The sequence below is a fragment of the Lepidochelys olivacea genome (genome assembly GCF_965140295.1).
Source record: "Lepidochelys olivacea isolate rLepOli2 genome assembly, chromosome: 4".
Taxonomy (NCBI): domain Eukaryota; kingdom Metazoa; phylum Chordata; order Testudines; family Cheloniidae; genus Lepidochelys; species Lepidochelys olivacea.
The window spans coordinates 125,488,053-125,515,522 of record NC_140414.1 but is presented as its reverse complement, the minus strand read 5'-3'; the positions used below and the strand labels follow the sequence as shown (position 1 = coordinate 125,515,522).

General features: G+C 42.0%; 1 protein-coding gene across 6 annotated transcripts in view; it reads right to left on the bottom strand.

The window, feature by feature from the left end:
- The window catches only part of SORCS2 (sortilin related VPS10 domain containing receptor 2), an 832,543-nt gene that overhangs the window by 484,062 nt on the left and 321,011 nt on the right, over nt 1-27,470 (bottom strand). The gene's annotated exons all lie outside the window — the stretch shown is intronic.

Genomic DNA, 27,470 nt, shown 5'->3' with positions numbered 1-27,470 from the left:
CACTTTCATGGAACTTTGTGACTTGCTTTCCCCTGCTCTGAAGCACAAGAATACCAAGATGAGAGCAGCCCTCACAGTTCACAAGTGAGTGGCGATAGCCCTCTGGAAGCTTGCAATGCCAGACAGCTACCGATCAGTTGGGAATCAATTTGGAGTGGGCAAATCTACTGTGGGGGCTGCTGTGATGCAAATAGCCAATGCAATCAAAGATTTGCTGGTATCAAGGGTAGTGACCCTGGGAAATGTGCAGGTCATAGTGGATGGCTTTGCTGCTATGGGATTCCCTAACTGTGGTGGGGCCATAGACGGAACCTATATCCCTATCTTGGCATCGGAGCATCAAGCCAGCGAGTACATAAACTGCAAGGGGTACTTTTCAGTAGTGTTGCAAGCATTGGTGGATCACAAGGGACGTTCGATCACCACTTGCAGAGGCAATAGAGTCATTGTTGCTTCACATTCATGCATTCTTTATTTATTCATCACAAAAATAGAGGGATAACTGCCAAGGTAGCCCGGGAGGGGTTGTGGAGGAGGGAAGCACAGGGTGGGGTGGTGGAGGAGGGAAGGACAAGGCCACACAGCACTTTAAAACTTATTGAATGCCAGCCTTCTGTTGCTTGGGCAATCCTCTGGGGTGGAGTGGCTAGGTGGCCGGAGGCCCCCCACCGAGTTCTTGGGCGTCTGGGTGAGGAGGCTATAGAGCTTGGGGAGGAGGGCGGGCAGTTACACAGCAGCTGCAGTGGCGGTCTGTGCTCATGCTGCTTTTCCTGCAGCTCAACCGTACACCAGAGCATATCAGTTTGATCCTCCAGTAGCCTCAGCATTGCCTGCTGCCTCCTCTTATCACACTGCCGCCACCTATCATCTTGCTCCTGCCACCTCTCCTCACGTTCATTTTCTGCTTTCCTGGACTCTGTAATTGTTTGCCTCCACGCATTCTGCTGAGCTCTTTCAGTGTGGGAGGACTGCATGAGCTCAGAGAACATTTCATCGTGAATGCATTTTTTTCGACTTCTTATCTGTGCTAGCCTCTGGGACAGAGATGATAGGGGGAGCGTTGAAACATTTGCAGCTGCAGGAGGAAAAAAAAGAAGAGTAGTGTTTAAAAAGCCACATTTTAGAGAACAATGGGTAGACTCTTTCATGGTGAATGGTTTCAAACAGCAGCGCCCTCCTTTCCCATTTCAAGCACCCACTGGGTTGGCCATTTCATGGTGATTCAATTGGGTTGGCCATTTAAAAGGAGGGGCTGCAGTTTTCGGGTTAACGTGCAGCACAAACCCAACTAACCCCCCCCCCACCCAATTCTCTGGGATGATCACTTCACCCCTCCTCCCACCACGTGACTAGTATCAGGGAAGATCCCTGCCAGCCAAACGCAAACAGCTCAGCATGAACAGCCCGCCCCCCCATCACCACATGGCTAAAAGCGGGGATGATTTCTTTTCAGCCACAGGCAAACAGCCCAGCAGGAATACCACCTCTGAATGTCCCCTTAATAAAATTCCCCCATTTCAACCAGGTGACCATAAATGATATCACTCTGAGGATAACACAACAGTTGTTGCTTGGATGCCAGCAAACACCGGGACCATACGCTGCCATGCTTTGTTATGCAGAGATTCCAGACTACGTGCTACTGGCCTGGCATGGTAACTTGTCCTACCATGGAAGACAGAATAAGACTGCCCTCCCCAGAAACCTTTTGCAAAGGCTTTGGGAGTACTTCCAGGAGAGCTTCTTTGAGATGTCCCTGGAGGATTTCCACTCTATGCCCAGACACGTTAACAGACTTTTTCAGTAGCTGTACTGGCTGCAAATGCATCCCAAGTCTTCAGGGAAAATTAATCATTAAACATGCTTGCTTTTAAACCATGTATTATATTTACAAAGGTACACTCACCAGAGGTGCCTTCTCCGCATTCCCTTGGGAGGGTATTGGATCCAGGGTGACTTCCTGGCTGTCAGGGAGAACGGTTTCATCCTCCACCTCTTCATCATCTTCCTCGTCCCCAAAATCCTTGTCCCTGTTGCGTGAGACTCCCCCCTTGCAGGAGTCCATGTACAGGGATGGGGTAGTGGTAGGGCCACCCCGTGCCAGCCCCAGTGTTTGGAGCTGCCTCACTCCCCCTCCAGACCCTCCCGCTCACCATTGGCTCACTGCGTACCCTCCTCACTCCCCCGCCCCCAAGGAGGATGGACGCGACAAGCTGCAGCACGCAGGCAGGCAGCAGCAGACTGAGGGCCTTGGGGAAGGGGCAGGGCCACCGCGGCCCAGGTGTCCGGCGGCAGGACGGTGGCAGCTGCACAAGGAAAGGCTTAGCCTTCTCTGGCCTATTATATCTGCTGCCCCTGATGATAGCTGAATCTATTCTTAATAATTTATGCACATTATGATTTACAAGATGGTGCAAATTACACTGATGTCAACAGAATGCTGATTGTCTGTTGAGTAAAAATACCTGAACATGTTGTGCCACTGACATTTAACCAAAATCCAAATAAAGATAGTGGTTATGTTTGGCCTTGTTTAGTTTCAGGCAGTCTGACTCTGCAACATATTGTTGCAGATCCTCAGCATAACTGCTGCGAGTGCCTCCAGGAGGCGGGGGGCCAAGGACACTTGGGCCTAGTACGCATAGCTGCTGCGAGTGCCTCCAGGCGGGCAGGGAGGGAGGGGAGGCCAAGGACACTTGGGCCTAGTGCGAGGGGGATTCATCGACACTCGTTGTCTTCCATTCCCTCGAGTTACCTAGTGGCCATGCCCCAGTGTCCCCAACAGTTAGCTATTAGCTCCAAAATATGACTTCACAGAATCATAGAAGATTAGGGTTGGAAGAGACCTCAGGAGGTCATCTAGTCCAACCCTGTGCTTAAAGCAGGACCAACTCCAACTAACTCATCCCAGCCAGGGCTTTGTCAAGCTAGGCCTTAAAAACCTCTAAGGATGAAGAGTCTCCAACCTCCCTAGGTAACTCATTCCAGTGTTTCACCACCCTCCTAGTGAAATAATTTTTTCCTAATATCCAGCCTAGACCTCCCCCACTGCAACTTGAGACCATTGCTCCTTCTGGACACACAGTCCAACACAACTGCAAATATGCTTAAAATACTGCAGTATTTCCAAACTCAAGGGATCAAAAATCATGAGTCAGACCTCCAAATATCATGGAATTTCAAAAGCCACCAAATCATATTTTAGTCTTTCTTGACTTCTACTCCTCTGATAATGTGTGTGTGTGATAATTTCAGAAATGTCAACCTTTAAACGCACACACACAGAAAAGCACATCTTTTCATGGCTGTTCAGATGGAGATTCCACTTATGGTCTCCTCACCCTTAAAACGGGAATTGCCATCCACTCCCTATTACTCTCTTGAGTCTCTCTCCTCCTAGTTTATTACCTTTGATAAAGAAGGTCTGGATGTTAAATAGTTTGAGAACCAGTAGCCAAATCAATGCTTCATGATTCACACTTGCACTTTGAACTTATAATACTTTTTAGGGTAGATGAGTTACAGATATACATACTAAAGAACTTTAAACACGTATCAATCATTCATGTAAGCAATAATACCACAATAAAATAAATATGGAATTTGATATCCTTTTACAAGAGCAACATTTTCCTTGTCCCCCTCTGCCCCCACCCACCCACATCCCGTACACCCCATTCCACTGCATCCCTTAAATCTCAATCAAAAACAATTAGTACACTGATTGAACAGAATGGCTTTTAATAGCATAACAAGCTACTAAATCTCAAGTAGAAATATTGCCAAACTGAGACTGTTCCTTTTCCCTCCTCAACTTCCCTTTACTGAACAGAGTAACTATATGATTTGTATTGTGAGTGTACCTACAAGCACCAATCAAACCCTATTGTGCTAGACACCCAACACAAAATAGCGTGAGTGCACCTACAAGCCTCAGACGGTCTTGTCAACTGCTGGAAATGGCCCACCTTGATTATCACTACAAAAGCCCCCCCACACACACACTCTCCTGCTGGTAATAGCTCACCTTAAGTGATCGCTCTCATTACAGTGTGTATGGTAACACCCATTGTTTCATGTTCTCTATGTATATAAATCTCCCCACTGTATTTTCCACTGAATGCATCCGATGAAGTGAGCTATAGCTCACGAAAGCTTATGCTCAAATTAATTTGTTAGTCTCTAAGGTGCCACAAGTACTCCTTTTCTTTTTTGTGAATACAGACTAACATGGCTGCTACTCTGAGAGATGGGAATGGCATTGAAATCCTATTTCCTGACTATCCCCTCTAGTATATGGCATTCATTTGACAAAAGTGGTACAAGCTACACCCACAACTCTCAAGAAGAGAGTAGGATACAGCACCTCAAAAAATTACTTGGTGATCCCAGGCAAGCTAGGGCAGTAGAGGGGGCACCAGATGCACTGAACAGGACTTAATATGTTCAGTAAACTGGAGCAAAGTGGGTCTAATCTTCCACAATGAAGGAATGATCAAAACTGACCATTATTCAGTATTATCCTTCCCAGAAGCAGGGAGAAAGCAGACCATCTTTTTGAGGAAGATTGTACTTTCATTTATGCCACTCTGAGCATAAGAGATACTGATACCAGTATAGAGTCTGGTTCTTGGGGAAATCTGGTTACCTGTGAGGTTTACCAGTGATTCATGTAATATAGGACTTATTTGCCATATGGAACTCATATTGTTACCATACCGACCACATGCATATAGTAGTGCACTGTGGGTTTTATGGTGTTCGGGTGTATGTAATTGACTGAGCTCATGGTGTTTATTAAAGATGCATATCTGAATGGCTCAGTCATCTGTTATGCTTATGATCCATCCCCATTCATCTTATTGTGTTTCTGAATTTTTTGATTGAATGCAACCGTATACTGTATTTCCAGCAACATGTGCACAAAAGGAGCATCACTCCAGAGCTAACAGATGTGCACTGGTACAACAGACATATTATGTCTGAAACACTACAGACATTACTGCTTTGTCTCATGTCTTATAACACACTTATATCAAAGTCAGAGGTTTTCTGCTCTTACAGTCTGACCTCCACTGTTAGGGATTGTCTCTCCTGAGATTCAGAATCACATTCCCATTATCCTCTCACCTTTCAGGCTTGTACTTGCTCTCTACCCACTTCAGCAGATGCTATCCAATACCCCTAGCTCCATGCCATACATAGTAGAGACCTTTCACATTTGAGCTGGTTGCTATGGCTATTTGTTGTATTCTGAGCGTGCTACCGCTTCAAAGAAAATTTAAAGTGCTTTTGCAGCATTTTGCAGCCAATATAGGCACTTCTGGGAGGACACATGGAACATCCACCTTCACCGAAACTACGTCCACAGGTTATTCAGCACATTGCAAATTTGTGTGGATTTGATGGGAGGACAGATAAGCCTTTACTCTTTGTAATTCTCTGGTTTGGAGTCTTCATGGAACATCTTTTTTCTTGCATGATAGTCTAAAGGGTATAGTCACGCGCCAAGATTCCTGTCTCCAAGTCCAGCAATTCAACTCTTGACTGCATGAAATTGGGATGCTGGGCTGTATTGTTAAAAGGAGAGGTATTTTATGTCCTGCCATTTATCTGTATGGACTTGGGAAGGGCAATTTCTATTTCAGCTTTATCCACGAGTGCGCTAACCTCAGTCTATATGTTGCATTACAAATTGAAGGGCTACAGATCACCTGGAAAGCAATTGATCTTTCCCTCCTGAAGATGTACTCAGACTGTGGCAGTTAAATGTTCCAATTTCTTGCTTTGGGGCTGCAAAAACTCAAATTTTGCACACCGTGAGTTAGTTTACTTACAAATGAATAATCATGCTTGAGACCCAACAGCTCCAGAACAAGAGGAAAAAAAATTGCTTTCCTACCCTACAGTAATCACTATCTTCATGATCAGAAGTGATTTGAAGCAAAAATGAAGAGAACTCTTCATGAGCTCTAATATATTACATTATCTCTGTGGGCTAAAAAATAATCTATTTTTCATATTATATATATCACCTAACATAATATGATTGTACTTGTAATCCGTATTGAATGCCATGCTTCCCCAAGTCTTCAGCAGCGCCATGAGTGCTTTCACATGCCAATAGCTGGGGGAAATTGCATGCTGGGATGGAGTTACGCCAGTAGAAAATTTGTCCAGTTGCTCTATGAAATGCAACACCATCTCAGTGGAATGTACTGTATGTACCCTACGTCTCCCCACTTCATGTTTGTCTGATTTAAAAAGCTTAGTTTGCTTTAACATGCATTTAGTTTGAATTTGGTTAGCCCACTAAATAAAGTTTCACCTTCATATGCAATTCTTCACAGGAGGGTCTTTTTACTCTTTGCCCAGTACACTTAAGAGTTATCACTATGCCCTTTATTTGAACAAATGATGTTTGATCTGTTTCTCTTAACGTGATTCTCCAGAAATCTTTATAAAGAAAATCAGCATAGATCTATAAATCATTTAAGGATTAATCTTTCTAAGTTCTCTCTTATTGTATCTTCACATATTTGTTCCAAGATATAACTGCTCTTTCAGAAACAGTCAAGGTTAATTGGAGCTAAAGTTTGTGCACCTCTCAGAATCTGGGTCCTATACTTCAAAGCTTTCCCATGCACACACAAATGAACATGGGATGGATATATGTGCCCAAACAGTTTTGGGGGTATTTGTGCAAACCAACATGCATGTGTAACCCATGTGTAACTTCCTGTGTGTGTTGTTCTGTCCTATCTAGTGGCACCAAGACCACTTTGAGGGAGTTAAATGAGTCTGCTCTACAGCCTTAGCTAACAGCCAGCGGCTTTTAGCTCATGCGGTAGAGGCTCATGCACTGAGGTCCCAGGTTCGATTCCACCTGCCAACGACTGGGGTCTGTTGCCATTACACATGCATGTACAGTAGTTGTGGGATAGAGGGATGATGGAGGGTCTTAAGGGGAGAAGTATTGTATGTTTAAATTTAGTGTACACAAAACTGCACATACATTTAAACATGCACACTGTTGAAAATTAAGTGATGTAATCATGCATTTCTTTTGTGAAGCGAAATTATAGCCTCTATTTCCTGTAGGCTCTGTGGAAGAGAGTAGAGGGTAATAAAATCCAGTGGAAGATACAGAAGCAAATCACAGGCCATTTTTGGAACACAGTTGTCATAAATATAAAGGGAAGGGTAAACCCCTTTAAAATCCCTCCTGGCCAGAGGAAAAATCCTCTCACCTGTAAAGCGTTAAGAAGCTAAAGGTAACCTGGCTGGCACCTGACCAAAATGACCAATGAGGAGACAAGATACTTTCAAAAGCTGGGAGGAGGGAGAGAAACAAAAGGGTCTGTGTCTGTCGGTACGCTGCTTTTGCCGGGGATAGACCAGGAATGGAGTCTTAGAACTTTTAGTAAGTAATCTAGCTAGGTACGTGTTCGATTATGATTTCTTTAAATGGCTGAGAAAAGAATTGTGCTGAATAGAATGACTATTTCTGTCTGTGTGTCTTTTTTGTAACCTAAGGTTTTGCCTAGAGGGATTCTCTATGTTTTGAATCTAATTACCCTGTAAAGTATCTACCATCCTGATTTTACAGAGATGATTCCTTTACTTCTACTTACTTCTATTTCTATTAAAAGTCTTCTTGTAAGAAAACTGAATGCTTTTTCATTGTTCTCAGATCCAAGGGTTTGGGTCTGTGGTCACCTATGCAAATTGGTGAGGATTTTTACCAAACCTTTCCTAGGAAGTGGGGTGCAAGGGTTGGGAGGATTTGGGGGGGAAAGACGTGTCCAAACTACGTTTCCCAGTAAACCCAGTTAGAGTTTGGTGGTGGCAGTGGATATTCCAAGGACAAAGGATAAAATTAATTTGTACCTTGGGGAAGTTTTAACCTAAGCTGGTAAAAGTAAGCTTAGGAGGTTTTCATGCAGGTCCCCACATCTGTACCCTAGAGTTCAGAGTGGGGGAGGAACGTTGACAACAGTTTATTCTTGGATTTTGAGAAAAAGTGGACACTGGCACCAATTTAAAGGGATTAAGTGCATCAGTGGAAAGCCTCAGAAGGCGGCAATTTTGCAACTGAAAGCTTCCCAGTACGATTTATAAAATCTGAAAGGACACAGTCCAGCTTTTGTACTCCTATTTTAGTCTTTATTTCAGTTTATCTTTTAACCAAAAGTCTCAACAATGATTCTGGGACACTGGATAAATTTACTGACAGTGAAAAAAAGTGAAAGACACTGTCCTTGCATTTAAAGTTTGAATCTTCAGTGCACAGACTTATCATTAAGTAGGGTAGGTGGTGTCATAAAGATAAAAGTCATGGAGACTAGATGTGTGTTAGAATTAACATCACACACACACAGAAAATGCTCACCTGGCTAGAAGTCTGGGCCATCTACATAAGTAAGGAGGATAGAAGATGCAAAGCAACAGAAAAAAGACCTACATCAGGATTTCTTTAAACCTAACTCTATGAAGCCAGAAGGTCATTTGGTCACCATCTTGCTCAGAAGTCTCATTCTATCCAACACAGCAGATGTGGGTAAGTGATCAAGATAAGCTTAAGTTTTTTGCTACAGGAAATGGCAATGCTAGTGGAAAAAAAGAGTGATCATGCTGTCTCCAGTGTGAGCAGTCCAAAGACGAGATTTAGGTCTTCAACAGCTGAAGCCCTTGCTAAAACCCATGGCGTGAAAACTGACCACCTATCTAAAACATTCACTGTGGCAGTGAAGGATAACAAAGCCAGCTCTACCCAAAAAAAGTAATAATGTTTTAGTAAACTGAGTGTACATCAACCTGGACACATCTGAAGTTCGCATATACACAGGGGAGGCATGTTGTAATATGAACAGGTTTCCCTCTAAAACTAGTTGTTCTGGGACAGATTGGCCCTTGCAAGAGTGTGCCCCATGAGGGAAGAGAAGGGGAGAGCACAAGGAACCCGACTTCTTCCCCTGGACAAAGTCAAAGGACAATCACAGTCTCACAGGGCATGGGCACGTCTTTTGCATGCATTGTCTTCACTAGGATAAGTAAGTTACAACATATTAGTATCACACATTCATATGATACGTTTTCTCGTTTTGACCAAATGAGCAATATTCAAGTGAATGCTACTTCACACAGTCTTGTGATCACATGGTCTAATATGTTAGAACATTTAGGGATCCTATTTTAATGCGGATATAAAAAGGGCAGAGTTTATTTTGATTGTTCACATTTAAATCTGCACTTCCTGACATTTGTGCACATGCTTTTTCAACCTTAATATGAGTTGTCATTGGTGTTTTGAGTGTTTGCAAAAAGAAGCTAGAACAAAAGGAAAAAAGAAATGCAGAGCTACTCTCTTTGCAAAGCATGCTAGCTACCCTATCTTGCACAGGCATAGCATATGAATTCTTTGAACTGGAGGTACCCATTTTGAAGAGTCTGTGAGATCTTTGAACTAGAGCAATTCAGTTTGTGGTGCCTGAGCTCAGACATCCTGAACTGAGGCCAGTTTGGGTTTGTGGGATAAAGATATTGGCCAGATTTTAAAATGTTCAGCAGAGAAATAGTTAAATAGCTCATATTCTCATTTGTATCATTAGATTTGATAGTCAACAATCCACTGAGATAAATGCGACAGCTTACCCTCCTCCGCGGCTATTTTGTACAGGCTGTCTGTAGACTCAGACGGGCATAAAACTGCCTCTATCTACCCACTTAACTTTTGGAAGGTTTTATCATACACAGAAACTTTCATATTTTTAAAATGAAAGGTTAGATACAAGAACAGAATTCTGAGACAAAGGCTGGATTATCTAGCATATTATACAGCAGTAAAACCGCAGGGTACAACAGACCTGTGACATGCATACACCCACCATCCCAACTATCATACTTCACATTCTCCCCTTTGCCACTCTTAGAAAATACTCATCTGCAGGCAACTCCTGGTCTTTCAACACCAAAAAAAGGTTTTAAGATCAATTTAAGATGTAGAATTGTGCTACTGATTTCTTACAGCTCCATTCCAGTTTGTCTCAAAGGTCTCATGCATGGAAATCTATCACTGACTTTGGCTCTCGCATTGTCTGAGTATATGTATCAAGACAAGAAATAAAGAAGTGCAAGAACTTTTCTTTGCTTGGAGCTGCAAAGGGAACACAATCACAAATTCACACATGGCCAAGCTGCCAGGACTCCAATTTTAATTTTTTTTCCTCTAACTTATCTGTTGCATTACTTTTAACTGCCTGTAGCAGAGGACACTAAAAGAACAAAGCACAAAGACCTGTTTACAAAGAAAGCCTTAGTAACAAATTAGAATTCTTTCCTGATAAAAGAAGGAATATTATGTAAAGCTGTTTTATCCACTCCTGTAGCTTTCAGCATGACGAGGCAAATTTTGTTTTCCAAAATTATTCTTAAATTAATTACAACAAATAGGTTTCTCACTATTTCCTTCTGTTTGGCATCTGCATTCACTTTAATGAAATCTTGGCCCCATTTTATCAATTAGCATTGAAAGCATTTGCCATATGTTCAACATGTCAAAGTACAAGGTTATTTAGTCACCACACATTTTGCAGCAAATCCAAAACAAAGTGAGAAGCTCATCTGTCAAGAACCAATAGCTCTGGCTAGTTAAAGTGAAAAATGGGGTACCATAACTATGAATATCATTTGAAACTATGTTCATAATAAAATCATCTTTCCTGCACTATTCAGGGCAAGACTGTGCAAGAGCCGGTGGTCTTGTATGGAAAATAGCTTGCTAGGGTCAGAAGCAGGGCGGGTGGGAAGAGCAGAGCTCCTGCTGTGATGTACACTCCCCCTCAAAAGCAAATGAACTGACCAAAGCAGTCACTCGGTATCCTCACATACATATTCTATAGCTAGAACACACAAAGGCTTGGCAGAGTAGCCTGGTTAGGTTATGTCTGATAGAATTACAAAACTGGTGTTTGCTAGGAGCATGAGGCACGGAATATATCTGGGGTTTAGTAAGATGTGTGTTCCCTTGCCCTTATAAAAGCTCTCTTGAACACTGCCACATGGACTGAAAATTCACTAAGGGACCATGAGAAATTATAATGTTTCAAGTTACTGAAGGGAGGGTATCTAGTGAAAATTTATCTTCAGAAAGACTGACGATTTACTTAGGTTTTATAGGACTAGTATTGGGACAGGGAGAAGTCTCAGGATTTAGGGCAGGGACTAGAAGAGGTAGTGGGAGGATGTGGAAAGGGTTGGGGGCAAATATGTCAAGACTTAGGGTAGGGGATTAAGCTTAGTACAACTCCTTTTCTGCTGTCCCTCAGTCTCCTGGCAATGCCCACTCCAAATCCTTATACATGTGTCCTCAACCCTCTGCCCCCATCAGACCCCTCTCCAACCCCTGAGCTAACCCAGACCCTCCTCCCGTCCCTACAGTCATCCTACAAAACTTCAGAAAATCCTCAGTCTCTGAAGATAACTTTCCATTAGACTTGGTGGAACTTCACTAGACACTTCCCTTACACAGCTTGATGGATGCATTAATAAATTAATACTGACTTTTGTCTACTGTCCAAGCAACTCAGGGAAAGGAAGTGGCTGGTGAGGGAGGCTGACGCTCAGAATAGAAAGTGCTCTCACACTTGTTTGGTAACAAGGTCTGAATATTGGCAGATGATCCTCAGCCTCGCTGAGGCACAGGAACTCCTGAGCCTGTCCAGCATCTGTGTTGAAATGAAAGAGGACCCAGGCCCTCTCTGTATTAGTCAGGTTCACCACTGCACTTAATGCTTGGTCCTTTTAGAGAACCACTGGGGACATGAATGGCATCAGACTGCCTGCTGCATGTCCAGAACACACCCTACAGACCACATTTGCTGCCCTATGGCTAGACAGTCCAAATTAGGCAGGAATTCAGTGTCACTGTGACCTGCCATCTGGACTAGACACAGCAGAAAGCACACAGAGGGGGTCAAGGAGAGAGGCAATACAGTCTAACGATCCAGACTACTCACTATCCTATATCTGCATTAGTGTCGTCGGCAATCCCTTGAGGTCGAGGATGATCTCTTTCACAGGTTTTATTTTTCATGGATCCTTTGCTGACTGAGGAGTCTGATCCTTGAGCCACAGGCTTGTTGGCAGACACTGCAGGTGGTGTTGAAAGTCAGGGTTGGGCCACAATTGCTGCGTGACAGTTGTCTGTCCTTTCTTTTCTGGCATTTTTCTGTGACAAGGGCAAGGTGATTTTCCTCAAAAGTGGACATTCCCTCTCTGACAAGTCTTCACCAGTTATCCCTATCCTGGGCTGCTGTCTCCCAGTGTATGGTGTCAATGGCACATCTCATGTGTATCTTGAGGGTGTCTTTAAAGCATTTCTTTTGGCCTCCCCTTTCCTTTCTCCTTTGGTGAGGTGGGCATACAGCAGCTGTTTTGGTAAGTGTAATCAGGCATGAACATCTAGTGCCTGTTCCACCTCAGCTAGTGCTGAAGAATCAGAGCCTCAACACTAAAGATGTTGGCCTCTGTAAGGATGCGGATATTATTGTGATGATCCTCCCACTTTGTGTTCAGGATCTTCTGAAGAAAGTGCTGGTTTTCCAGGTGTTTTCTGTAGGTCACCCAAGTCTCACAGTCATAGAGGAGAGCTGGGACTACCACCACTTTATAAACTAGAAGTCTAGTGTTTGTTCTGATGTTGTGATTGTTGAACACCCAGCAAGACACTCTGCCAAAGGCAAGGCTGGCACAGAGGATTCTGTGCTGAATCTCAACATCTATGTCTGCCGCCTGTGAGAGATGGCTGCCAAGATAGGCAAAGTAGTCTACATTTTCCAGTTATTCATTGTCGATATAGATTTTCCTTGCTGGGTCTGATGATTGACCGGGGACTGGCTGGTGGAGAACTTTTGTTTTGCTGATGTTCAGAGTTAGCCCTAGGCTTCTGTAAGCTTCAGAGAAGCAATTAAGGGCTGTTTGTAGATCCTTCTTTCAGTGTGCAACTACAGCACAATCTTCTGCATACTGGAGTTTGGTTGTTGTTGCTGATATTACTTTAGTTCTGGCATGGAGATGAGAAGGATTGATGACAGTGTCTTCAACCCAACTCATAACTCTTGACAAAAAAAGTCAGTGAGTTAATGCCACATTGTGGCCTTGCAGATCTGAGAAACTGGCACATTCCTGAAGCAGGCAGAGGATGTTGCTTGCACTCGAAGCTAGCCAGGTGTTTGGGTGGACATCTGTGGCCTGTCTTTCAACCAGAACTGCTTTGGACAGTAAGGACTACAAGGATGGCATCAGTCCTGACAGCCACCAAATTCAAGGTGACAGTACGACAATCATCGACTGATGCAGTTCCCACCATCCAGAGGGGACACTGCTTGCTGCTCACCAAACTGTGATCCACACTAATACATAGTTGACGAAGAGAGAATGGTTACTTACCCTACAGTGACTGTGGTTCTTCAAGATGTTGTACTCAGGAATATTGGGTCTATAATGGACCTCCATAGCAACCATTCAAGGGGAAGAGCTGTGAACAGAACCTCTTTATATACATTCTTGGGTTCCTGCAACCATCTCAGTGACAATATTCCTTCATTGGGGATTTCCCATGATAGACCTGACTACCATCATCAACAATGCCAAGTGCCAAAACTTTTGTTCCAGAGGGGCACCAACTTGAATAGGCACCAGATGCCTATCTTCTACACGGGTCTCAATCTGAGGCAAAGCAGATTCCAGGAGGCACACCCATTTTTCGACATTTACTAGTCATCTAAGCATGCAAGAAGCCCCACTGCCCTTCAAAGTGACTATAAGCTGATACTGTGTAGAAATTGCCCTATACCTGCTCCATATTCCACATTCCAATACCTGGTTTTAGAAACCATTGACCAATTGCCAGCTCAGATCTTTATATGATGCTTTCCTATCAGTGCAGGTGCTGATAAGGTTTTTAATACTGTCTTCACATGTTACAGATACCCCGAGATGATTGAGGAAGGTTTTGTTTGAATGACCTTGGATGGAGCAATTGTGCGTTGAGGCTATGCCATTTAGAAACAGGGAGCACAGCAGTCCTGGAAAGCATAGTGTCACACAACAGTGCGGTCTGTGGTGATAATCCCCAGGTAAGGCATGAATGCCCTGAGAGCTTGCATGCCCGCTAGACAGAGCAGATTTTTTCAAAGAACAAGCATCAGCCACATTCTGATTTGAATATTCCTCTTGTTTCTTGAGTGCCCCAAACTGGCCATGCAAATCTTCTGCAGTGTGCTCAAAGAAGGCTCTTCCAATATTCCCCTGACAGCATCAAAGATAAAGTCGGTGGCAGAGCCCAGACAGAACCTAGGACCTATATGTTATCTTTCAATCCTACCTCCAAGAACACAAATGCAAAATATAACATTGTCTGCACATCTTCTCATCAGGGACTAATTGTTTTAACTACTCAAGGCTACACATACTCCTGAAACACTTCTCTTAACTTAGAGTAACTACAGGAGACATCTTGCAAACTAAAGAATAACCTTTCGTACCCTTTAAAAGGAGGAACACACCTACTTGTTATAAACAGAAACAAAGAGCCTAAACAGAAACTCCAGGAAAAGCAGTGAAGCAGTCATCCTAAAAAACAAAACAAAAACCTGCAGATAAAGAGAAAATATGGCCTCATTCCTCAAGTGAACTCTAATAAGCCATTGTCAACAGGATGGACTGAAATCCTTTCAGTATATATGTACAGAACAGATAGATAACTAATCTTCTCACCCAACAGTTCCTTAACTGATCTGACTCCATAAAAGGATTCCTGTTCAAAATGCACCTTGTAAACTCTCAAGCCAGGAATCTCCACTTCTCCAGCCTCACTCAAAAGCCCAGTTGCAAATGGAAAAATTGAATTCCTATTCTCGGTCAGCTTCCACATATTGGAACCTCCCTTCAAATTCAAACAATCCTCTCACAGTTGCATCTGTGATTGTTCCCTGAAGGTTGTACTCCTTAGGAATGCTGTGCCAATGTAAAGTTTGAGTGGGCTAGAGTTCACTGCCCTGACCTTCTCCTAGTGCCTAAAAGCGACTCCCATAGAAAAAGACATGGAGACCCAGAACTCAGTCATTGAGGTTTGTGAACAAGGATTGCACAAGGTCAACTTCCCCACAATCAAGTTAAAAAAGAACAAAAGGAATTAAGTTAATTCCCAAGTACCTATTTTATAAAACCTTAAGAAAAATATTAAATACTACTAACAATTTAGTTTCTACAACATAACATGGCTACTTTATAATCCACATACATTATTTTCACACTTATACATAAATGTAAATAAAGAAAAATTAGATCTAAACAGGTCAGTCCCCATAGAAACAGTGAACTCAGTCTGTGATCACCAAAATCTGCACAGTCAAAATCTGCTAAATCAAAAGAACTGCAACAATATTTTCTCTCCTGTTGCTTGTAAGACCAACAACTGGTAGCCATGCAGACTCTTTCTCCTCCTCTGCTGAAATCACTCCATTAGCTAGACAGCTAACCAATTAACCAACTACTCAGTCTAAGTATATAGATTTAAAAAACCACACTGTTCTAAGAAAATAGTAAACTGAGGCTCACAAAATATAAATGACTTTCACCATCATCACATTCAAATAAGAGAAAGGTTGGTTAATCATACTAGCTAAGAATTTATCTAAAACAGTTTGGCTAAAATCAAACAAAGTATACAATTGAAATAAAAAATTAGTTTTCCCTCCCAATTTCCCCTTTCGATAATTTAACACTGCCAGGACCCTCCCTGTTGGAGGGTTAACAATATCACTAACCTGCTGCAAAATACTTCAGAGTCTGGGAAAACCAACCTGCTTTCTGCTCCTGTGGCACAGCTTCTCCCAACCCACACAGTACACGTGCCCTTTTGCAAAGCAGCTGCCATGACTACTTTCCCTCAATGGAGTCCGAGTCCAGCTACAGAGAACTTACTGAGCAAACCCAAAACTACCACACCCAATTCCAGAAACTTCTAGGGAGGAGTGCTAATTGAGCATCTTGCAGTTACACGTCAGTCTCTATATTTAAAAAATATCCAGAACCAAAAGAAGAATGCACTGGATTGCTTTGAGTTAGTGAGTAATTTAAAAAATCTACTACCTCACCTTCTTCAGTACTTAGATGGCACCAATTTTAACAACCTAGAAACTTTCCAAGGTGATAGGGAAGGTAAAAGGGAGTTACAGGATGCATACTTGGTGTGACAGGACTCTCCAGGTTGTGTCTGGCAGAGCTGCCTCTGTATTTTGTATAAACTTGAAATAAAACTACAAAGTGTTTCACAAATCCAGTTGTTACAGTTTTCATCTTCTCAAACATTTCTAAGTGTTACTGCTGTTTTGGAAGGAAAGCAAAGTCCTCCCTACTTGACAAGCTCTGGTGCTCAGAGTGGCTGCAGCTAAACAGTCAGACTCTCCTCTGCCTTGCACGTTTACACTCACTTTGCACTCGCCTTGAAAAAGATTACACAAAAGATGAAAGGCAGTGGAGAATAAAGCCCACAAAAATGAGGACCAAGGCCAAGATCTGCAAAAATAGGAGCCTAAAGTCAAGCTACTAAGTTGACATGTAAGTACCAAAATAAGTGGCCTGATTTTCAAAAGCACTGAGAACCCAAGAGCTCCAACTGACTTCAGTGGGAGTTGGTGAGTACTCCGGACTTCTGAAAGTCAGCCTGCTTGAGGTACTTATGGTTTAGGTTTTTTTAAAAAAATCTTGACCCCAGACTGTATGTTAGAGCAGTGGTTCTCAAAGCCGGTCCGCCGCTTGTTCAGAGAAAGCCCCGGCGCACCAGACCGGGTTTACCTGCCGCGTCCGCAGGTTTGGCCGATTACGGCTCCCACTGGCTGCGGTTCGCTGCTGCAGGCCAATGGGGGTTGCGGGAAGGGCGGCCAGCATGTCCCTTGGCCCACATCGCTTCCCACAGTCCCCATTGGCCTGGAGCAGCGAACCACGGCCAGTGGGAGCCGCAATTGGCCGAACCTGCGGACGCGGCAGGTAAACAAACTGGTCCAGCGTGCCAGGGACTTTCCCTGAACAAGTGGTGGACGGGCTTTGAGAACCACTGTGTTAGTGTCTATTCCTAGTACATAATACATAGGCAGTTCTCCTAGGTTCACTAAACCCAGGCTATAGTATGAATTGCTCCCTTTGCCGTCTTCCCACCTTCGGCTTAAGCTTCCTGGTATTGTTGCACCAGGGTCTAAGCTTAAATTTACCATTTATATGATTTTTGTTCAAATACAAAATGATTTAGTGAAAAATTAAGACATTTGTCCAGTGCATGATAAAACATTTCAAACGATAATATTGCGCAGCTAGTCTTTCTTCTGAAAATGTTGGATTCTTCTGACACATTGTTACTTCCAGTCAGTAAAAGTTGTTCATATACCAAGAAAAGCCATTGGACTTCCTTATATGTTTTGTCATCGAGAAACCAAAAAGCGTAAGGTTTCTTGCAAAAACCAGTGTTCAGTTCTAGTTTACAAAAAAAAAAAAAAGCTCAGCAGAACCTTGAAAGAGTAAATAACCCTGTCTGTGTTGTTGTAAAACTGTCTGTTCAGAGCATATTGCCAGTATTAGTGCAGCAAACAGAGCATAGATTATTTTTTAACATCAATATTGTGTTCTAAAGCAATGCATCGTCATTTCCACACTTGTATGGTCATTCTCTTTGCAACTCAATCAAGCTTTTGGCTAGTCACACTGAAATTACCAAAATAAAAATTGCCTGTCACCATAGTATTTAAGTGCAGCTGACAGTCTGTCGAAAGTGAATTGAATAGTAAAAAAATGCTGGAAAGTTTTAGGTCCTTGTGCTGGTCTTTTCAGAGATCTACTTCCCTTCTAGTTTATCATTATGACATCACCCATAAGAGGCCTAACCACTATTCTGCCCATGAGCCGACAGTCTTGATGCACTGTGGGGTAGGGTGGAGAGGATGAGGGAATTGAGGAACAAGGCTATATCACATGGACACTTAAACAACAATGGAAGTTGTACAAACACTGGATCCTTACACTTAGCGAGAACTTGCTATTTCCATAGGACTTAAAATCTGTAGCATATTTGCTTAACTTAAAAAAGAAAAGAAACGAAACAAGAAAGTCCAGGTGTTTTTCAACAGGCCAGGATAACTTCCCACTTCACTACATATATTACGTTATTGTCTTGATGCGTTAAGACATATTTCCTATTACTTCTTCATATCAGTAAGTTTACCTAGGCAAGGTCTGTGGGCTTGGAGCCTAGGTCTGTAACACCTCTGCAAGTCTCCAGTTTGGCCATCTTCCAGGACTGGCCACATGCCGAAGAACTGAATTTTAGCTCACAGCTGAAATACTACCCTTTGTTTCCACACTTAAATTTTGAGTCTTGCCGATGTTAAGCCAAGATATAGGAAAACCAAGTCAGGATTTAACGTACCTATTTAAAAGAAACAACAGAATGCCTTTTGATGTTTAATTTCATTTTACATTTTTTCCTAAAGGAAATACCTTAATTTCAGGCTATTTTGGCTAGATTGATATTTCAGTCTAACATCTATGACAGCCAAAAGACACTGAGTTTCAGGAGTGAACCTAAATTCCAGTGCCCTGGGCTGATGGGTATTGCTCACAGCTCCAGCAGCCAATCTGCAGAGATAACACCAGCAAAGCTACTTCTTCATATTGGGCACGACGATCCAAAGCCCACTGAAGTCAGTGGAAAGGCTCCTATTTACTTTAACAGGTTTTGGATCAGGCTCATGATGTATGCAAAGCAAAATCAGTAAAGGTGGGAACCATATGACATCTTGGGGGAAAAAAGGGGGGTAGGAAAACTGCAACACAAAGTGTATCCCAAAATATATTCAGTACGGAGGCTCTGGGGGGAAAACAAAACAAAACAAAAAAACACAGACCACTCAAATACCCAATTCAGAACTAAAGTGCAAACACACTAAGGGTATGTCTACACGACAAATGTAAATCAACCTATGTTAAGTCGACTTATAGCCACAATAATAATTACGGCGGAGGTTCATGTCCACACTAGGCTCCTTCTGTCGGTGGTGCACATCCTCACCAGGAGCACTTCCATTGACTCAGCAGGGGCATCATGGGGGACTGAAAGTTTGGGCTAGGGCGGTACTTTCAAGTGATGCTGTTAGCTTAATACATGGGTCAAATTCTGCTCTCACTGACGCTAATTTCTTCAGAAAAGTTATTCTAATTTACATTAGTTACCCCAGATTTACACCAGGGTAACTGAGAGCAGGATTCACACAGATGTAAAGGCATTTTTTAAAGTTCCCTTATAAAAAACTTGCCATCTGGTTTTGGCCAGGTATTGCAATAACTGGGGGGAGAGGAGGGATCGTACCACACTTATAGATTTTTGCTGGACTCTCACTAACTATTTGCACCTGTGTCACATATCCTTCTTCCGCTACTTCTTTTCACTTTCACATATGGGTACTTGCTCTTCCAATGTCACCTAGCCTACAGTCTCATAACATTTGTATGTCAGTATAGGGGAGACCCCACTGCTCTGGAGGCACTAGGAGCCATGCAGCATTCCTGTTTCCCATAGACACATTGGGCTTTGGAAAAGAAACTGCAAAGAGGAGCTGGTCATACTCTGGAGCAGGCACCCCAGCTGCTGAAAGCAGTTCAAGCAGGGCCCAAGGAAAACTAATGAGGTAAGAGTGCTTCCTGCAATTTTCACTATGCACATTGATTAGGACATCCAAGTGAAGGACGACAGACACAGGGATGAATTTTAAGCAGCAGGCTGCACCTTTATAAAACTTGACACCAGAGTGGGGGGCTACCTGCCCAGTCTCCCCGTACCAGGCATTTAAATGCATCTAGTGTGGGATTTACAGGGCTTCTAAATATTCATAGAATTCCTAATGTTAAATTTCTAAGTCCTATCCCTGTTTAACCCAACTGCCTCGCCGAGATGCTATAAGGAAGGGAACAAAAAACAAAAACCACAAAAAACAACCAAAATCCACTATCAGGTCTCAGTCAATCTGAGCTGAATGGGAAAAAAATCCTTCCTGGCTCCTAAACCAGGCAATCATAGAATCATAGACTAAGGTCAGAAGGGACCATTATGATAGTCTAATGCAGTGGTTCCCAAACTCAGGTTTGTGAACCCCTGGGGGTTCGCAAAATATTACAGGGGGTTCTTGGGGGGAAAAACTCCCTAATGGCAGACAGAGCTGTCCCTAGGGACTCCGGGCAGCACAGGGCTAGCAGCCCAGAGCCCCTGGACTTCCAAGAGCTAAGCAGATCAAAACAAGCATATCTATCACACTGAGGAGATTTAAACTTCAAGACTCCTTATAAGAAATGTAAAGGGAGGTGGATATTTTTTGCTGTTTTTAAAATTAAATAGGCAGCTAGTATTATCTTTAAAATTATTATGAAGAACACGTTTAAGCTTTGTTGTAACGTGCATTGTTTGCCTGGACTACTCAAGACCTGAATGTTTGTATAGGAGGAACTCTGAGTTGGCTTCTTAAATATCTTCATGCTGTTTCACATCTGATACTTCCTGATGAAACATAGGAGCCTTGTCTTATAACGGGCTTATTCAAAGTGATATAAGCTACAAACGTGAGATCTTGGAAGAGTGTTGCCGTTTTCATAATGTAATAAAAATACTGTAATGATAAATAATTAATAAATAGTGTGTAATAAGCATGTCATAAAAACAAATTTAATATTTCCAAGATCACTGTTTTTATAATTTATACTCAGGTAAAGGAGAAAATCCCTGGAAATATTCATTTTTAGGATGGGGTTCGTGAGACTTGACATTTTAGTGAAAGGGATTCACAGGTTGTTAAAGTTTGTGAACCACTGGTCTAGTCTGACCTCCTGCACAACGCAGGCCACAGAATCTCACCCACCCACTCCTGTAATAAACCTCTAACCTATGTCTGAGCTATTGAAGTCCTCAAATCGTGGTTTAAAGACTTCGTCTAATTTCAAGTCTAAACTTCCTGATGGCCAGTTTATATCCATTTGTTCTTGTGTCCACATTGGTACTGAGCTTAAATAATTCTTCTCCCTCTGTGGTATTTATCGCCCTGATATATTTATAGAGAGCAATCATATCTCCCCTCAGCCTTCTTTTGGTTAGGCTAAACAAGCCAAGCTCTTTGAGTCTCCTTTCATAAGACAGGTTTTCCATCCCTTGGATCGTCCTTGTAGCCCATCATCTTTCTTAAACATGGTAGACCAGAACTGCACACAATATTCCAGACACAAAGCACCCTACACACACAGTTCCTATGCTATATAACTACAAAGAGGTAAAATGGGGCAAGAGGCTTGAGAAACCCCAGGCAACAGTTTTAATTAATGAGTGTGGAGAGAAAGAAGCCAATTGGGCAGCAAGAAGCCAACAAACAGTGAGTGCACAGAAGGAGAAAGGCATACTCCTGCATACACTCTCATTTTCATTCTAAAGCTGTCCAGCATCTTGCAGATCCAATCTGTTAAACTGAGTAGATAGCACAGTCAGCACAGGGGAGAGAATGCTAACCCTTCCAGCTCCCTCATCCACCATCCCCAGCTTCCAACCCTTCGTCTTTCCATCTAGTTAATTCCCTCCTAACATAACCCCACTTACATAACAAAACCAAGTGAAAGAAATTGCAGAGCATGTGCGATATTTGCTACAATCATACTGTTCACTGTACTGGTATGTTCTACTCCTTTTCACTACCATTTGTCTAGAGGCATTGTTGTAATGAAATATAATAAATAATCAGTGTAGGGGGAAATGCTTTTTTTTCCAGCCTGTGTTCCTTTTTGTTCACCATCCAAATGCCATACAACTCACAAGAAGAAGCATCTAGTGGTGCAGCAAACCGAGAACCTTCAGGGGTACAGAAAGAAAGGTATAGCCAACAATTAAAATATCCTGTATATTTAGGATAGAGATGAAATATAAGTATTAATTAATGTTGTAACACAGGGTCCAAGGGCCTCAGGCTTGTAAGACATGTAGCTTAGTTGAATTAGGCCTTAGGACTTAGAGCAAACTTATCCTATTCTACAAATAAATTAGCATAAGTTAGTTAATAATACATTTGCTGAGCTTGTGTCTACGTTTTGATATGCTAATGTTTGGAAAATAACTACTGAATTTGGATAATGTCTACCAGTCATTGGTAGACACAAGGTTCATAGCCAAGGTGAAATGTTAGTGACTTCCTTAAAGTAACTGCCTGTTACTATGGTGATAAGGCGATATAAATATTAACGAGTATAAGGGGAACTAACAAGGAAAACAGGGCAGCCCAAAAGTGATTGGATGTGGAAGTTCAAATAAGGAAAAGGGGTTAAAACCTTCATAACTATATATACATCCCAGTGGGCCTCAGTATAACACACTGTAAAAGCTGTATTCCTGCCTGGGTGCCTTGGGAGATGCCTGGATGAAGACCATTGGTAATGCTGATGGTGATGAGAATTATGATGAGGAGTAGGACAACTGACACTTCGGGTTTCTCCTCAATTCATGGTGTGAGTAATGCAATGCTAAACATGTCATATTGTTTTCTCTCTCCTTTACCTGATTGCAGTGTGCGTAATGTCGTTTAGTTGGCTAATAAAAGTAATTACAGAAAGAACACGGTGTTGCTCTCTTGTGTACCACAGCCCTTCAATTGAGTACCTCTCTACTGAAGTCAATTGGGGGGCTGAACTCTCACAGATTAAAGTAGATATAAACCCTCACCTTGGGGTGAGTAACTGGTTAAAGTAACCCATAACTATAGCTAAGGCTACAACAGGAAGAGGTGTCAGAGGAAAGATGCTGGCAGGAGCAGAATTCTTGAAGGCTTCAGAAGAAATGAAGATGAGCTTTAATTTTATGCAGAAGGAGGAAGGCCAACTCTGAGTTGCAAGAATGGTGAGGAAAACAAGGTCAGTTGTGGGACAGGAAGTAACTTTTGGGGGAGAGATGCACACTAACCCCACTGAAAATTTCTTTATATTCCTATAAGCTTTGGGCCCCCTTCCAGTTAATTTTGCTACCACAGTGACATTTGCAAAGATGGGCAGCCTTCTCTAAACCACTTTGACATACATACATTCTGTCTCTGCCATTATATAAGCAAGATAATATAACCTGTTTGACTGTATGACCCACTCCAAACCATACATTAGACAGTCACTTCGGGTTAGAGTAGAGAGAAATGAGTGTACTAATTCTTAATGATTAGTGCAATCTCCTTGTCTGTTTCCTACTATTATAAGATCAAACGGAAACCTCAGATGGGGTACATTACATTCTCATTAAGCCTTAAAGCCAGAATGGAACAAACTACTGCTTAGAAATTCATTTAGTCATGAAATTCAAGCCAGTCAGTCAGCTCAGTAAGGGAAAGACAAGCAAATAACAGGCTTTGACTGTTAGTAAATTATGGACAATTGACTTATTGGGCAGAAGAACTCGGTTTCTCAAATCTGGATTCCACTAAACCAACTCATGTAAACACTGAATAGGGAGGTTTCATTCCCTCACCACCACCCCATTTTAAGGCAGAGCACACATTTTGTTGTACCACAGTACACTGCAATGAATTTTTTACAATTACAGAGGTAGAAAGACAAAAAATTCAGAGGCCACATAGGAAGGAATTCAAGTCAATCAAGCTGACAAACTGTAAACGTAGCACCATGGAATCACTCACATCTTCTAGAAGGAGAATATTTTGTTTAAAACAGTAATAATTAATATCCAAAACCATAAGAGATGAAAAGATTTAAGGGGACATTATTGAGAAGCTCGATTATGGTTTTGTAAAAATAGCTTTTATGAAATCCAGTGTTAATATATAGTTTTCAATAATGGGTTTTGAATATTTCCATGTACTGAGCCCAGTGGGCCTAATTCCTGCAAAGACACCTGAAGCTGCTCAGTAATATATGTACTTGGTGCTTTAACCAAGCCAATTTCACAAAGCTGAAAACAATTATGAGCCAAATCATCTGGGAGAAAGAATTTAATCAGAAAAATGTGAATGATGATCGGGAATCATTTATGAATACCTCACTGGATGCCCCAAAAGCCAAAATCCCACAATCAAAGGTGGCTAAGCAGGCTAAAGAACTGACCTCATTTAGAGGGGAAGTGAAGGCATCTGTACAAAATAATATATAACAAATGCAAGAAAGGGGAAGTTGATAGTAATGAATATAAACCAGAAGTTAGGAACTGTAGTAATTGATAAGGGAAACAAAGGTATAGAAGGAGAAATCTGTGGCCAGGATTGTTAAGGATAATAATAAGAAGTTTCTTAAATATATTAGGAACAAAAAGAATCCTGACAATGGTATAGGTCAATGCTAGATGGAAATGGAAGAATTATCAATAATAATGCAGAAAAACCAGAAGTGTTCAATAAATATTTCTCTTCTATATTTGTGTGCGTGCGCACGCGGGGGGGGGGGTATATAATCTCATCATATGGTGATAACACTTTCCATTTTACTACTATCTCTGGAGGATGTTAGACAGAAGCCACTGAAGATAGATATTTTTAAATCAACAGTTCCAGATAACTTGCAAGAGATATAGGACAGCTGGATGCAGAATTCACTGGATTGCTAATGCTGACTTTCAATAAGGCTTGGTGCACTGGGGAAGTTCCAGAAGACTGGAAGAAAAGCTAATGTGCCAATTTTTAAAAAGGGTACATAGGATGCCCTGGATAATTATAGGCCTGTCAGCCTGACATCAATCCCAGGCAAGATAATAGAGCAGCTGATATGGGACTTGATTAATAAAGAACTAAATGAGAAGAATTATGCAATTTGCAATTAATGCAAATCAACATGGGTTTATGGAAATAGATTAAAACAACTTTTTTTTTAATAAGATCACAAGTTTGGTTGAGAAAGATAATAGCGTTGACATAACATATTTAGACTTCTATAAGGTGTTTGACTTGGTGCCACACAACATTTTGATTCAAAAACTGGAACAATATAAAATTAACTGGGCACACGTTAGATGGATTAAAAACTGGCTAACTGATAGGTCTCAAAATGAAACTCTACATGGGGAATTGTCATCAGGCGGGTGTGTTTCCAGTGCGGTCCGGCAGGGATTGGCTCTTGGCCTTATGTTATTTAATACTTTTATCAATGACCTGAAAGAAAACATAAAATCATCACTGATAAAGTTCACAAATGACACAAAGATGGGGGAGTAGTAAATAATGAAGAGGACAGGTCATTGATTCAGAGCAGGATCTGGATCACTTGGTAAACTGGGCACAAGCAAAATATGCTTTTTAATATGGCTAAATGTAAATACAGTACAGACCCGTTTACACGCAAATTCGCTTAACATGCAGTACCGCCATGCCTCCCAGTGCTACCTATTTAACACGTAAGACTCATTAACACGCGGTACAGGAACTTGCTATGTAGCGCTACAGATTTGCTCACTAACTCAATGACATAGAAATCGACAGGAAGTGCAGAGTGGAAACACGTTGTACGTCTTTACCGATATTGGTAAAGATGTATCACACATGCTTAGGCATTGTCATGCTAGAGAGATATATAATATATAGTAGTTCTATAGTAACGTATATACACACTACATTCGAAAATTTTAACTGCAGGCCTAATATAATGGCAGAGGGCAAGCATCCGCATTCCTACACTGTAGGAGGAAAGCTAGCTGCAATAGATTGAGTAAATAGCAGAGAAACCCAGGCCAAAGTTTCAAAAGATATTGGGATTGCTGAATCTGCTCTCCGAGGATGGCTAAAAAAACTAATCTAAACTGAATGGCTTTGTACAAAATATCGATTCTGCCACAGGGCTTAAGTGAAAACGTGTGCACTATTCAGCAAAACCCACAATAGACAAAGCCATGCGCATGGGGTTTGCTCAGGAAAGGCTGAAAGGAATGCCGCTAAGTGGGCCAATTCTTCAAACCCAAGCAACAAAATTTGGAAATTTAACGGGGAATGAATCATTCCAAGCCAGCAAGGGGTTTATAAGTCGTTTTAAAAAGCATCAAGGCATAGTGCAGGTATCGATTTCTGGAGAAAGCCGATCAGCCAATGAATCGACCCCAAACGCGTTTCATCTGCGGCAAATGACAGACTTCACAAGAAAGAAAAAAAATGCGAGCCAGAAAGAGCAGAAAATAACAGCGGTTTTTTCTAAGTGAATCATAGACGCTTTTTTCAGCACGGCCCTCTTAACCCGCTTTCATGATGGCTTGACTCCCAACATCCGTGCATAAATGGGTCTGTACTATAGAGAGAGAGAGAGAGAGAGAACGACTGCAGGCCATATGTACATGATGGGAGACTATCCTCGGAAGTAGCAACTCTGAAAAAGATTTGGACTGGAAGGGACTGCGAGAGGTCATCTAGTCCAGCCCCCTGCACTCATGGCAGGACTAAGTATCATCTAGACCATCCCTGACAGGTGTTTGTCTAACCCGCTTTTAAAAATCTCCAGTGATGGAGATTCCATAACCTCCCTAGGCAATTTATTCCAATGCTTAACCACACTGACAGTTAGGAAGTTTTTCTTAATGTCCAACCTAAACTCCATTGCTTCTTGTCCTATCCTCAGTGATTAAGAAAAACAATTTCTCCCTCCTCCTTGTAACAACCTTTTGAATATTTGAAAGCGGTTATGATGTTCCCCCTCAGTCTTCTCTTTTCCCGGCTACAGAAACCTAATTTTTTCAGTCTTCCCTCAGAGGTCATGTTTTCTAGACCTTTAATCATTTTTGTTGCTCTTCTCTGGATTCTCTCCAATCTGTCCACATCCTTCCTGAAATGTGGTGCCCAGAACTGGACACAATACTCCAGTTGAGGCCTAATCAGTGCAGAGTAGAGCAGAAGAATTACTTCTCATATCTTGCTTACAACACTCCTGCTAATACATCCCAGAATGATGTTCACTTTTTTTGCAACAGCGTTAGGCTGTTGACTCATACTTCACTTGTGGTCCACTATGAACCCCAGATCCCTTTCCACAGTACTCCTTCCTAGGCAGTTGTCATAAATATAAAGGGAAGGGTAAACCCCTTTGAAATCCCTCCTGGCCAGGGGAAAGCTCCTCTCACCTGTAAAGGGTTAAGAAGCTAAAGGTAACCTCGCTGGCACCTGACCAAAATGACCAATGAGGAGACAAGATACTTTCAAAAGCTGGGAGGAGGGAGAGAAACAAAGGGTCTGTGTGTCTGTCTATAGTCTGTCTTTGTCGGGGATAGACCAGGAATGGAGTCTTAGAACTTTTAGTAAGTAATCTAGCTAGGTATGTGTTAGATTATGATTTCTTTAAATGGCTGAGAAAAGAATTGTGCTGAATAGAATAACTATTTCTGTCTGTGTATCTTTTTTGTAACTTAAGGTTTTGCCTAGAGGGGT